General features: G+C 35.6%; 1 protein-coding gene across 1 annotated transcript in view; it reads right to left on the reverse strand.

Moving 5' to 3' along the window:
- LOC116173497 (epidermal growth factor receptor) overlaps positions 1-11540 on the reverse strand; it is a 113687-nt gene extending 102147 nt beyond the window's left edge. Inside the window, exon 1 of the mRNA XM_031490999.1 lies at positions 11381-11540. The gene's annotated coding sequence lies outside the window, so the exon portion shown is untranslated. The remainder of the gene's footprint in view (positions 1-11380) is intronic.
- Between the last annotated feature and the right edge of the window lie 334 nt (positions 11541-11874).

Raw genomic sequence — 11874 nt, forward strand, 5'->3', positions numbered from 1 at the left:
CCTTCATGGTACTCTAATACCAAGTCTCAACGAAAGGAATTCATTTCTACCAACCATAGTCCTCCTCCTCGACTCCTTAGAGAAGAGGGTACTACTCTACTCACAAAGGGCGATTGGGACGTCTAGAAGAAATATATCCATTGGTGATGGTGATATCAAAACTTTAAGAGCGAAACATCTTGAAAACGGTTTGTCGGAAGAAAGTACTCAGAAGGCAAAACGAATCGACCGGACGAGACATATCTATTGGTGAAGTCGAAGCAAATACCTTGACAACGAAGAGTTGTGCACAACAAAAAAATATATTTATGAAGTTTTAAAGTTTTAAAAAAGCAATTTTAACGCATTTTCCCACGAAGTTGAGTGCGCTATTGCGACCACTCCCTGTCCGTCCAACTGCTCCTACAGTTTTATATACAGGGTGCCCATTGTGAATGGAATATAATATATATCTCTGTAAATATTGACTGTATACAACATTTTTCTATATGAAAGTTGTTTAGCATTTAATTTCCCATAAGGCAGCTTTCCATTGTTTTAAGGCAGCATACCATTGTTTTTATTTTAGAAAACAAATGACTATAGAAAAACAATTGAATTTTTTTTAATAGCAATGCACACTTTCATTATGCTCATTTGACAGAGATTTTTTTTCTCTTTTTAATGACCTACCACGTTAGAAAAAATTCATTTTTTATTCCAAGCTTTTTGTGATAGGTTATTCCACTGGCTTGCAGTTAATGGTGAACATTTTGAGCATTCATTGCGATGAAAGCCACTTTACTGGTAATTTCGTTTTGTCTTCAAGGTTTAACAAGAAACGTACACGTTCAATTGTTTTATTTATCTGGACCTAAATTTTGTTGAATAAGGGTACTAACATGTTATATCATAGAAAAGAGAAAAAAAATTACTATCAAATGAGCCTAATGAAAAGGTGCACTGCCATTTAAAAAAATTCAATTGTTTTTCGTTACTCATTTGTTTTCTGAAATAAAAACAACTGAATGCTTCCTTATTATGGGAAATAAAATGTTAAACTACTTCCATATGGAAAAATTTTGAATACATTCGATATTTACCGAAATATATACGATATTCCATACATAATGGGCACCCTGTATGGAGGTCGTGCTTTTGGAATTCGGTAGCCTATAGCTTTGGCACCTGAACCAAGAAAAATCTTAATACTTCTTGTACAGGCACACAGATCACGTATAGTAATAAATAATAATAATAATAATAAACTACAAAGATAGGACCACCCAATAAAGTTATACGCACTAGCACAGTTAAAAAACACAAAACTCCTTCTTCTCAGAAACACAGCACGTTATCACAACCCACTCGTATTCAACCCAAACGCAAAGCCAAAGAAACACTTATACAATAAACTCCATTTAATAAAATTGCTAAACAGGAATTATTATAATTATTTTTTTGTTTTGTTTTCCTCTTTCCCGATAGCGTGGGGTATTGTGACCATAATAATAATAATAATATTTATTTCCAACAGACAAAGTCTTATACAGAAAATATCCGGTTACATGTATAGTTTTCAGTCCTGCATTACATATAATCTGTAAAAACTAGATGTACGCATGCACAAAGCCAACTTATACATTTCTTTGAAATTTAACCATAGATGCTTCTAGTATCAATCAATCATTCTTTATTGGACGCCAAAATGGCTAAACTGTTTACAATATAAATTATAACTAAAATGCGATTTTATTCTTCTTTTCTCTTTAGTATCCCCCTCATCCAGTTCTCACCTCCTCCCCCTCATCCGGCACCTCATTCCTACTTCCCCTACCACGTTCACCTCCGTACAGTTCCATAACATGTGTTCTATGTTCTCTTCTTCTCCGCATATTCTACATTTTCTTTCTTCTTCTTGTCTCAATTGCTCATTTCCGTCTCTCTTAATTTCCGCATCTGAATCTGGCTATTATTTTAATATTCTCCCTTGTATTCTTCCTTCATTCCCACAAATATTTTAATAGCCACTTATTAGCTCTTTATAACTTGTACTACCGCATCCGCTCTCTATATTCGCCCTCTGTTGTTGTATTTGTGCATCTAGAACTTTTTTTGCGAACTCATTTTCCATCTTTCCTCCTAGCCCTCTCCTCCTTTTAACCTCAGCACATTCTCTTTACGTTCATCCTCGTTGTCAAGCATAATTTTACTAATTCGCTTTTTCTATCGCCCCTTTCGAATATTACAGTCCTGCGCCCCGACACTATACTTATCTTTTCCATTTTTGTTTCTTCCTCTAATATGGCCCACACACATAAACGACTTCGTACGCGACATTCAAGAAAGACGATTGAAAACCAGCACAATTGTATCGAGCCATTGTAGCTATAACGCTCACTGTAATGGGGTGTGCACTACCCCTCATCCTTTTAACTTTTACAGCTCCCACTCATCCCACTTAATTTAATTTTAAAAAACAAAAAACCACGGGTCAATGGTCCCACAAGTGACTCCATTAAAAAAAAACCAAAAGAGCCATGGAACAAAGATCCCACCCATCCCAATTAATCCCGTTTAAAAAACAAAAGAAAAAATAGAATGATAAAAAAACATTCCGATGAAAAATCCCATCCCAATTAATCCTGTTTCAAACAAAACCAAAACAAAACGAGATGGAATGATAAAAACAGTCCGATGAAAAAAAAACCAAAAGAGCAGGAGACAAAAATCCCACTCTTCAAAAAATGAGCAGGGCATAAAATAAAAATTCCACTTCATAGAAACCCAAAAGAGCACGGGACGATGACTATCCACAAGATTTGCTAGTTATTATTGCAGCGATCATTCTAGAACATTTTTTCAAGGCGCAATCATGTCGATTCATCATAAGGAATGAAAGCGAACGTGACTCATTTTTTCTGCAGAATATAATGCCGATTTTTTCTAGAAGGTTCACTGTTTGCTACATACTCAAATTGAATTGTGTTTAGTCTCCGTCTTAACATCGAAGTGATAAATAATCAAATCTGTTGTCGCTTTTCGGGTCCTTAAGCTTTTCTCTGCTCTCTTAGTTTTGAAGAACCTGAATGGGTTTTTACGGATCCTCAAGAGTCTTTAAAGAGCTCTTAAGAGTCGGCTACAGTCTCGGGAATTTTCAAAGCCTTGTGAAGTAATGTATTATGAAAACTCTGATAAGTGATAACAGATTCAGATTCTTCGAAAAAAAGTGCCTACAGAAGGTGCTAAGGGGCACCGTCCGTTTCCGACCGTTTAAGCTAGAGAAATTTGACATTTTTAGATTTTCGGTGATTTTTTAGTCACAAAAAGATTCAATGGACGTAAAAATCTCCCAGTATCTTCTGTAGTATCCGAGAAAAATCTGCGAAGAATCGTTAAAGAAGCTTTTAGATTCTGTAAAGGATGTTTAAAAAAACAGGAGAAAATCTAAATTCTTTTAAACTGGTCTATGAGCCATTTAAAAAACATCTTTCAATCTATCATGAATTCTTGAAGAGATTTCTTGATTTTCCACGTCTTTAAATTTGAAAAAAGCAGATAATTATTGTACGGCATCATTTAAATTACTAATAGCATTGTGGGAAGCACACAACACATACATAGCATAGCAGCGGGCCCGGTATTGACACTTGCGGCACGCCAGCAATGCCATTGGCTCTTGATCTATATCCGTCTCTAAAATTCCAATATATTACAATTTTTGACTGCTAAGTGTGGTTCAAAAGAATTTCAAATAAGCCATTAAATCTGTGCTGATTTGAGTTTGGGCGTACTGGATATTCCATTCATTGCCATACTTTCGTTCGTGGAACCAATACCGTGTAGTACGGAAAATTAGGAACAGTGCGGCCGACTGAAAATTTTTAAACAGCTTCTGTCGATTGTCCCTCATACGTTTAATGAAATACATTAATGGTTTACCGTTAAAATAAATTATGGAATGTAGTCAAGCGAATGAAATAAATTACAGTAATTATACATAAATTCTTACGGATCTATAAACTAATAAAGTTACAGAGTGCAGATAATATACGTGCATGAGAGGAGCGAGGAAACAATTTTTCGAACAATTTATTGGTGGGTATGTCAAAGTTTAAATTCTGGTATAAAAAAATCGTTTTTATACGAAAAAAATGGTAGTTTATGGTTATACAGGTTTAGTGTTTTAAAAGCTTGGCGAAAGAATTTTTTAACGTAGATAGTATTTCTTTACCTGGTGAAAGATTTACGTACATTCTAAATGAACCTGCTGAATATGTTGTAATATTTATTTTTCAAAAGTTTCAAATTAATGTATAATTTTTTCATTTAAGAATTCTCGGCTATTTATAGCCTCGTTTAATCTCGTGTCTCCAAATTCTCTTTTTTTTTGTTGCAAGTAACTCGTTTCTCTAGATAAAAAAGTTCTTAATTATAATTGACAAAATGATATACTTAGTCGAACCGTTTTAAGTAATTTTTGCTGCGTAATTAATTGAGGACGTGAGTTTGGGAACGGTTCCACGAAATAAGTACCTACCTGAAGAATTTTTAATTAAACGTGTACTATGCAAAACGCGCTCTTGGCATTCGCTAATTAGAGATTTTACTGTCGTTAATTTTGTGTATTTTACGATGATTGCAGTTTGTGGTACGAAGACAGTAATCAGTATGAACGAAATAAAGCAATAAAATATTAGGTGGCATTCTTCGTACATTTTGAAAGCTGGAATTTTTCCTTATGCGTTAGGTAAAGTAAAAGGCGTTGCTACTCTCAACAGCTTTTGAAATTAAAATAACGAATCCAAACTTAGTTCAAAATCTGAATACCGGAACCAACTGGACCAACATTTAAAATCGTCGAGATTCCGATAAGTATGCCAAAACAAGCATTGAGTGCTCAAAACGATTAATGTGCGCATCTTTTATTTCAAGGCAAATCGAGATATTATCTAACAAAGATTGTATTTCTAGGAAAAATATGATACTGAACCACTATGTCTGACACATCGTCGTAAAGACAAAAAAAGACGTAAGTAATCTCAAAATGTGAACATTGAAAATGGTGTCCATAAGAAAAAATAAATTTGCCACGTGTTTCTCAGTCATCTTAAAAGTTATTAAAAACGGGACGCCATATTCGAATTCTCCATAAAAAATGATCAAATCCTCGTGTGAGACCGAAGGCATTTTTGTGTGGTAGATCAGTATTGTATTGGCCAATTTTGACTCCACCACAATTTTGATCTTGTCCAAATCGACTCCACTCCCTTTATCGAACCCGCTTCCGATGTCCCGTTCACCCGCAATTCGCGTTTACAGTTTTTACTCCACCATCGCCCATCGGTAAGATGTTGTCGGGGGCTACCACATTCCCTTTGTCCGCACGCAGTTACAACGTCTCGTTCATACGCAATTCGCATTTGGGAGGATTTCGGTAAAAACCATCAACAAAATAATACTCAAATTTTGGGGCACTTCTCATAGCTCGAGCTTCTATTGGTGAGACGAGAAAAAGAGACTGCGATTCGAGCTCTAAGAAACTTTTGGGCGCCCAAAGTCGACTACCCCTCGTGCGCCTTACAAAAGGTGGTTAATTACGCCCCTAGGAAACAAAATTCCGCCACGCAGAAGTTGTGCGCGTTTACAAGATCTTTCCAATTTGAAAACAATCGGACCAAAACGGTAGAAGATAAGAAAAAAACTGAAAAATCACCACGTTAATATAGCACGCTCGGTGATGGCGCCTAGATGTCGCCGACCCCACATCATGTAGCCCCATCCCTCAAGTTGTTAATTAGATAATTACACGGCCCCGGTAGATACATGTACACTCCTCGTCTTTTTACAAGCGTTCTTCTACGGGCCCGCATTTGCTACCTTTTTATAAATAAATTTGCAAAAATGCGCTAAACAGTTAATGTTCAACATAATAACTAAAACAACAGGCGAGTGGGCTGATTTATTATAATATGTTCTTCAATTCGCCATTAATTACCCCAATTTTGAAGGCGACCGCCATCTTGAATTTTTTTAATGACGATATGGGTCACTGGAAAGCGTCTTTGTTTTCTCTTTCTAGTTTTTAACCCTTTTTTTTAATGTGGGAAAAAATATACAGGGTGACAATTTGAAAACTTACCACCCCCCATATCTTAGTAAATAAACGAGATATTTAAAAAAATCAAAATCCGTTTCGGTAATTCGGAGGGGGAATCACAATGACATAGTTGGCGACGCACCCCCTCCAACCCCCTGCGCCCCAGCCACCCCAACTTTTAAATCTTAAATAGTGACCCCCCATGTGTGATACGTCGTTGGAAAGCTCTGAAAAAATGCTTTCCAACCATACCAAATAGCATTACATTTAGGTTAGTAATTATCGTGCAAATCAAAAAATAAACATGGAAAATCGTATTTAACTTGAACCTCCAAAGCCGACTCGACAGCAACTCATTTTTGATCGCCAGTTATAATCTATTCTCAAACTCTTGTCGAACCTTTTCAAATGTTGGTTTTGCAATATTTCGACATTCTTGAATTATTCTCTGTCTTAGTTCGTCTATGTTCGCCGGTTGCGTTTTAAATACGACAGATTTCAAATGTATCATATTAGTTTATTTTTTGATTTGCACGATAATTACTAACCTAAATGTAATGCTATTTGGTATGGTTGGAAAGCATTTTTTCAGAGCTTTCCAACGACGTATCACACATGGGGGGTCACTATTTAAGATTTAAAAGTTGGGGTGGCTGGGGCGCAGGGGGTTGGAGGGGGTGCGTCGCCAACTATGTCATTGTGATTCCCCCTCCGAATTACCGAAACGGATTTTGATTTTTTTAAATATCTCGTTTATTTACTAAGATATGGGGGGTGGTAAGTTTTCAAATTGTCACCCTGTATATAAAATATGTGTATTATCTGATCTAAAGTAACGAGACAAGGCTCTCCTACTGGAATGGTTCGAGATATTGATTTGGACTGAAATGAGACATTGTTATGGTCTTATGCATGTTTCGAAATGAAAATGAAATTTCTTCATTACCTCAATTTTGAGGGCGGCCATTTTTTTATGACAACATAGGTCCGAGCATAGGTCATGTGACACATAACATCAAGAACTTTCTTTTTCATTCCAAAACATGCATAATAATGTCTCAATAAGTCCTCTGCACTGCAAATCAATACCTCGAACCGTTTCAGCAGGACAGCTTTGATCCTTTACGTCCGAGGAGATAAAAATAAACTGACGCCAATGAACTGTGGGCGGCCATGTTACTGGTGGGTAAATAAATTAAATTTGCTTCACTTTACGATCATTGTTTATCCTTCCTCTATCTTGCCTTCTATAAGACATAACCGAGGACATAACCCATGTTGTCATTTACAAAAATTCAAGATGGCGGCCGCCCTTAAATCGTCGTAAGAAAAAATATCAAACGGTAAAGGTAAACGTGTGCATAGTGGCCATAAAACGTAACATAATTTTGTGTACAAATTGGCGAAAACACAATTGTTTAACATTTTCCTATACGTATACTGATATAGTCCAGGCTTAAATAAAATAAAAAAACAATATAATTTTTTTTGAAAAAACATTAGGAAAAAAAAAGTTACCGGGCGAAACCGGGTTTTTCGGGCAGGTGAAATGAATAGAAATTGGGAAAAAATAATTGAAACAGCTGAATTTTCCCGCGGGTGAAATCCCGGGGGTTGAAAGGGGTGGAAAGTGGTGTTTTGCAAATTGTGGCAAAACTATTAATTTTAGACGAAAATGTTCAATGTAAAAGTTATAGAAATTAAAAAAATGAGCAACTTTTGTATCTGCACTATTTTCACATAACCTAAAATTTTCCTAGAAAAACCGGAAAACCTGTTTTTTTCGTTTTCATTCTTATTTTTGCGAAAAAATGTCATAGGGGTTTGAAATTTGGAGGGAACATAGCTTGTTTTATGATAAAAAAGATGATAATTTTTTGGGCCCGTGACGTCGAACCGTTTCCAAGATCTCACGATTTTTGAAAACCAGGTGTCCCTAGCTGAAACCAAAAATTGCCAACATATGTACGCACTGCTTTTATTAGAGGGACCTATCATCCAAATTTCGTTAAAATTGCTCCATAAATAAGAAAGTTGGATGTTGCACATGCGCAACACTATTTTTTGCGCATGCATTTTGTTAGCTTTTATTAAAAGGACCTACCATCTAAATTTCGTTAAAATTGTTCCATAAATAAGAAAGTTGCATTTCTGCGCATGCGCAACACGATTTTTGCGCATGCATTTTGTTTGCTTTTATTAGAGGGACCTACCATCCAATTTTCGTTAAAATTGCTCCATAAATAAGAAAGTTGGATGTTGCACATGCGCAACTCGATTTTTTGCGCATGCATTTTGTTTTCTTTTATTAGGAGGACCTACCATCCAAATTTCGTTTTAATTGTTCCATAAATAAGAAAATGGCATTTCTGCGCATGCGCAACACGATTTTTGCGCATGAATTTTGTTTGCTTTTATTAAAGGGACTTACCATAGAAATTTCGTTTAAATTGCTTGCGCAGACGTTGCGCTTTTTTGCATAGAAACATATTATGCAACACAATTTTTTGACTTTGACAATTTTTTTCTCCGTTTTTTGATAATATAACCCGGCCCAATTTTTTGTAGGTTGTACACAGGAAAATAAGGTCTTCCAAATAATAGAATAAAAATTTTAGGTTGCTATTTGAAAAAAAAAGTTCGATGCCGTTACGGCGCTCCAAAATTTTTTTTCAAAAATCCGGCCCGTTATTTTTCTGTTCGGTATGCCTAAAACATATATACAAAATTTCAACAAAATCCGTCGAGCCGTTTTCTCAGAAAATTGCCAACAAACGTACGTACGTACGTACATACAGACGGAAAAAAATTTTATTCTTTAAAAGTTGCTTAAAATGGTCTAAAACGTCGACATTTGATGAAATTTTGAAATGTTCAAAAAACGGCTATCGCAATAGCTACCTAGCACATGCTAGGAAGCTAAAAATCACCTCTTTTCAAGGGGATGAAAAATCTATTTTTTTCATCGACAGAGGTGCGCGGGGTAGCAAAATTTTCGTAACGACTTACATTTTAATAATCAAAAATAAAAAATATTATTCCAATAGAAAAATTTTAAGAAAAGCGGCAAAAACGAGGGAAACAGTTTTAAGATATACCGTTTTTGACAGTAGGTCATCAATACGTTTTTTTGCAAATATATTAACGTATTGGATCCACGTTAATAAAAAGTTTTTGAAATCTGTCTGTCTTCTCTCTCCTCTTTAAAGTTGCTAAAATATTTTCTTTGTTTCCCAGTGCCCAACTGCCTTAATTAAAACATCTTTATTATTTCTTTTTTCTGCAATTCGAAGTAAAATCGAATTCTTTTGCTACATGAACAATTTGTTTTTGTTCACTAACTCTTCTTCCTGCCTGTTTTACAGCTGATGGGATTAAGCTGGGACTGTTGATCGTTAATTTACAGGAATTATGAATAAAATCCTCATAAAGTTTATTCCAGGTTTTACATCTCAATGATCTCAAATCATTTGCTTTGGCCCGTAAAACTAACGTTCTTATTGGAGTTTTTGCAAGTTTATAAACAGGCCCAACGCAATTGCATCAGCTATAAAACAGGCAGGTTCTTCAGTGAACAAAAAGAAATTGTTCAGGAATCAGGAGCAAATCCGATTTTATTTCGAATTGCTTTTATTGCGGTAAAAATGCAGAAAAAAGAAATAAAAAAGATGTTATAATTAAAACCGTTGAGCATAAGATAACAAAAGAGAATATTTAAGCAAACATTAAAGAGAAGCAAGAAGACAGATTTCGAAAAAATCTTTATTAACATCCAACATGTTGATTTATCATGTCAAAAACCGTGTATATCTTAAAACTTTTTTTTCCAGTTTTTGGCGATTTTCTCGAATTTTTGCTATAGGAATAATATTTTTTTATTTGTGTTTATTAAAATATACGTCTTCCCGTTAATTTTGCTACTCCGCGCACCTCTGTACGATGAAAAAAAAATAGATTTTTCATCCCTTTGAAAAATAGGTTTTTTTTCAGAAATCGTGAGATCTTGGAAAACGGGTTCGACTTTACGGGCCCAAAAAATCTTCTTTTTTATCATAAAACAAGCTGTTTCTTCCAAACTTCAAACCCCTACGACTTTTTTTCGCAAAAATAAGAATAAAAAATGAAAAAAACAGTTTTTCTGGTATTTCTAGGAAAATTGGAGGTTAAGTGAAAATAGTGCAGATGCAAAAGTTGCTCGTTTTTTAATCTCTATAACTTTTATATTGAACATTTTCGTTTAAAATTAATAGTTTTTCCACAATTTGCAAAACACCACTTTCCACCTCTTTCACCCCCCCGTGATTTCACCCGCGGAAAAATTCAGCTGTTTCAAAAACCCGGTTTCGCCCGGTAACTAATTCGCCTGGACTAATATACCAATTTTGGAAAGGAAAAATTGCACAGAATACGTGTTAACTTGACCTTTTTTCTTTTTTCAAAATATATGGGTTAGAAAAAAGGCTTTTTCGAAATGTGTACTATGCAAATAGCATTTAAGTATTAAGACGTTTAATTTTTTCAAAGTACTTACGGAACCAAAAAGATGCAAACCATGGCATATGATATGTGCAACCGAAGTACTAGTACTACGCAATACAGACGTTTTAAGTATAAAGTTTTGAGGGGGCTAAGCGTTCATTTGGTCCCTATTTGCATTTTCGTTCTAACACCAAAAAAGCACAAACACTTAGTAGACAAAAAAATTGGTTCATTTTTGTACCCTGCCAAGCCAAGTGAGTAGATAGATTGCAGACTTCACGTTTCAACAGCCAGATAAATTAAACTATGGTCCCTATAAGTAGAAAGAAAGAACGCCGCCATTTCCTCGCGTCGTTGATAAACTTTTTAGCGCAATTACAACTCTGTAATTTGACACATCGACGCAGTAGTCAGCAGCGGATAATACGCGATTGCTGATTAGGCGAATACGTAAAGTTGCATTTGCGCAAATAATTTATGCCAATTTACTTTCGTAATTGGTAATTACGGCAAAGTCGTAAAGGTCGTAATTGGGGGACCGGTCGATCGCATTCTCAAATCGCGCTGCCTAAGCCTTTCAAAGATAAATATAACGACAAAGCGAAGCAGCGCGCACAAGAAGAAGAAGGGTCACGAACACGCGAAGATACCAAATAAATTATTAGCACCCATGGACATGGAACTTTATCTGGATCTTCTCGTCACGCACTGCACGGCGAAGAGTGGTTTGCGTGATGCCAACGGGAGATATTCGCGATACGTACGAGGTGTTTTCGAACAAATTTGCCCCTTACTTTAACAAGAAAATTAAGCCAAACTCACCTGAAGAACCCTGTTGACGTTGATTGAAGGCACTTCAACACGTTGTTGTTCTAATAATTGCAATAATCATACAAACAAAACGACTGGTACGCGTCTACACCTAGGCCGACGTTCGTATTGCAACGCATAAAAATCAAGACTAACAGAATTATTGCCCACCGAACAAATTACGTAATATTTTTTTAAGAGTGTTTTGTTTTCAGCTTCTTGCACGTTCATCGCATATTTTCTGATTTATGTTTCACTCATTTAACCATTCATTTCACAGGGAATATTCTGTTACAATGCTTGCTTGGCCCCTTATAGGTCTGGCGTGGGCGAATTGTCATGTCACTATACCGTGTAAAACTTTGCGAATGTCATGTCAATAAACAATGTAAAACTTTGGCTACAGGATACGTCCGCAAGGAGAAGATAAAAATGTGCTTAATAGTTAATTTGACTTTGCACCACTGATTAGAAAGACAATTAAGGATGTTTGTAACAAAACAACT

This window comes from Photinus pyralis, unplaced genomic scaffold (genome assembly GCF_008802855.1).
Source record: "Photinus pyralis isolate 1611_PpyrPB1 unplaced genomic scaffold, Ppyr1.3 Ppyr1.4_LG6, whole genome shotgun sequence".
NCBI classification, from domain to species: Eukaryota; Metazoa; Arthropoda; class Insecta; order Coleoptera; family Lampyridae; genus Photinus; species Photinus pyralis.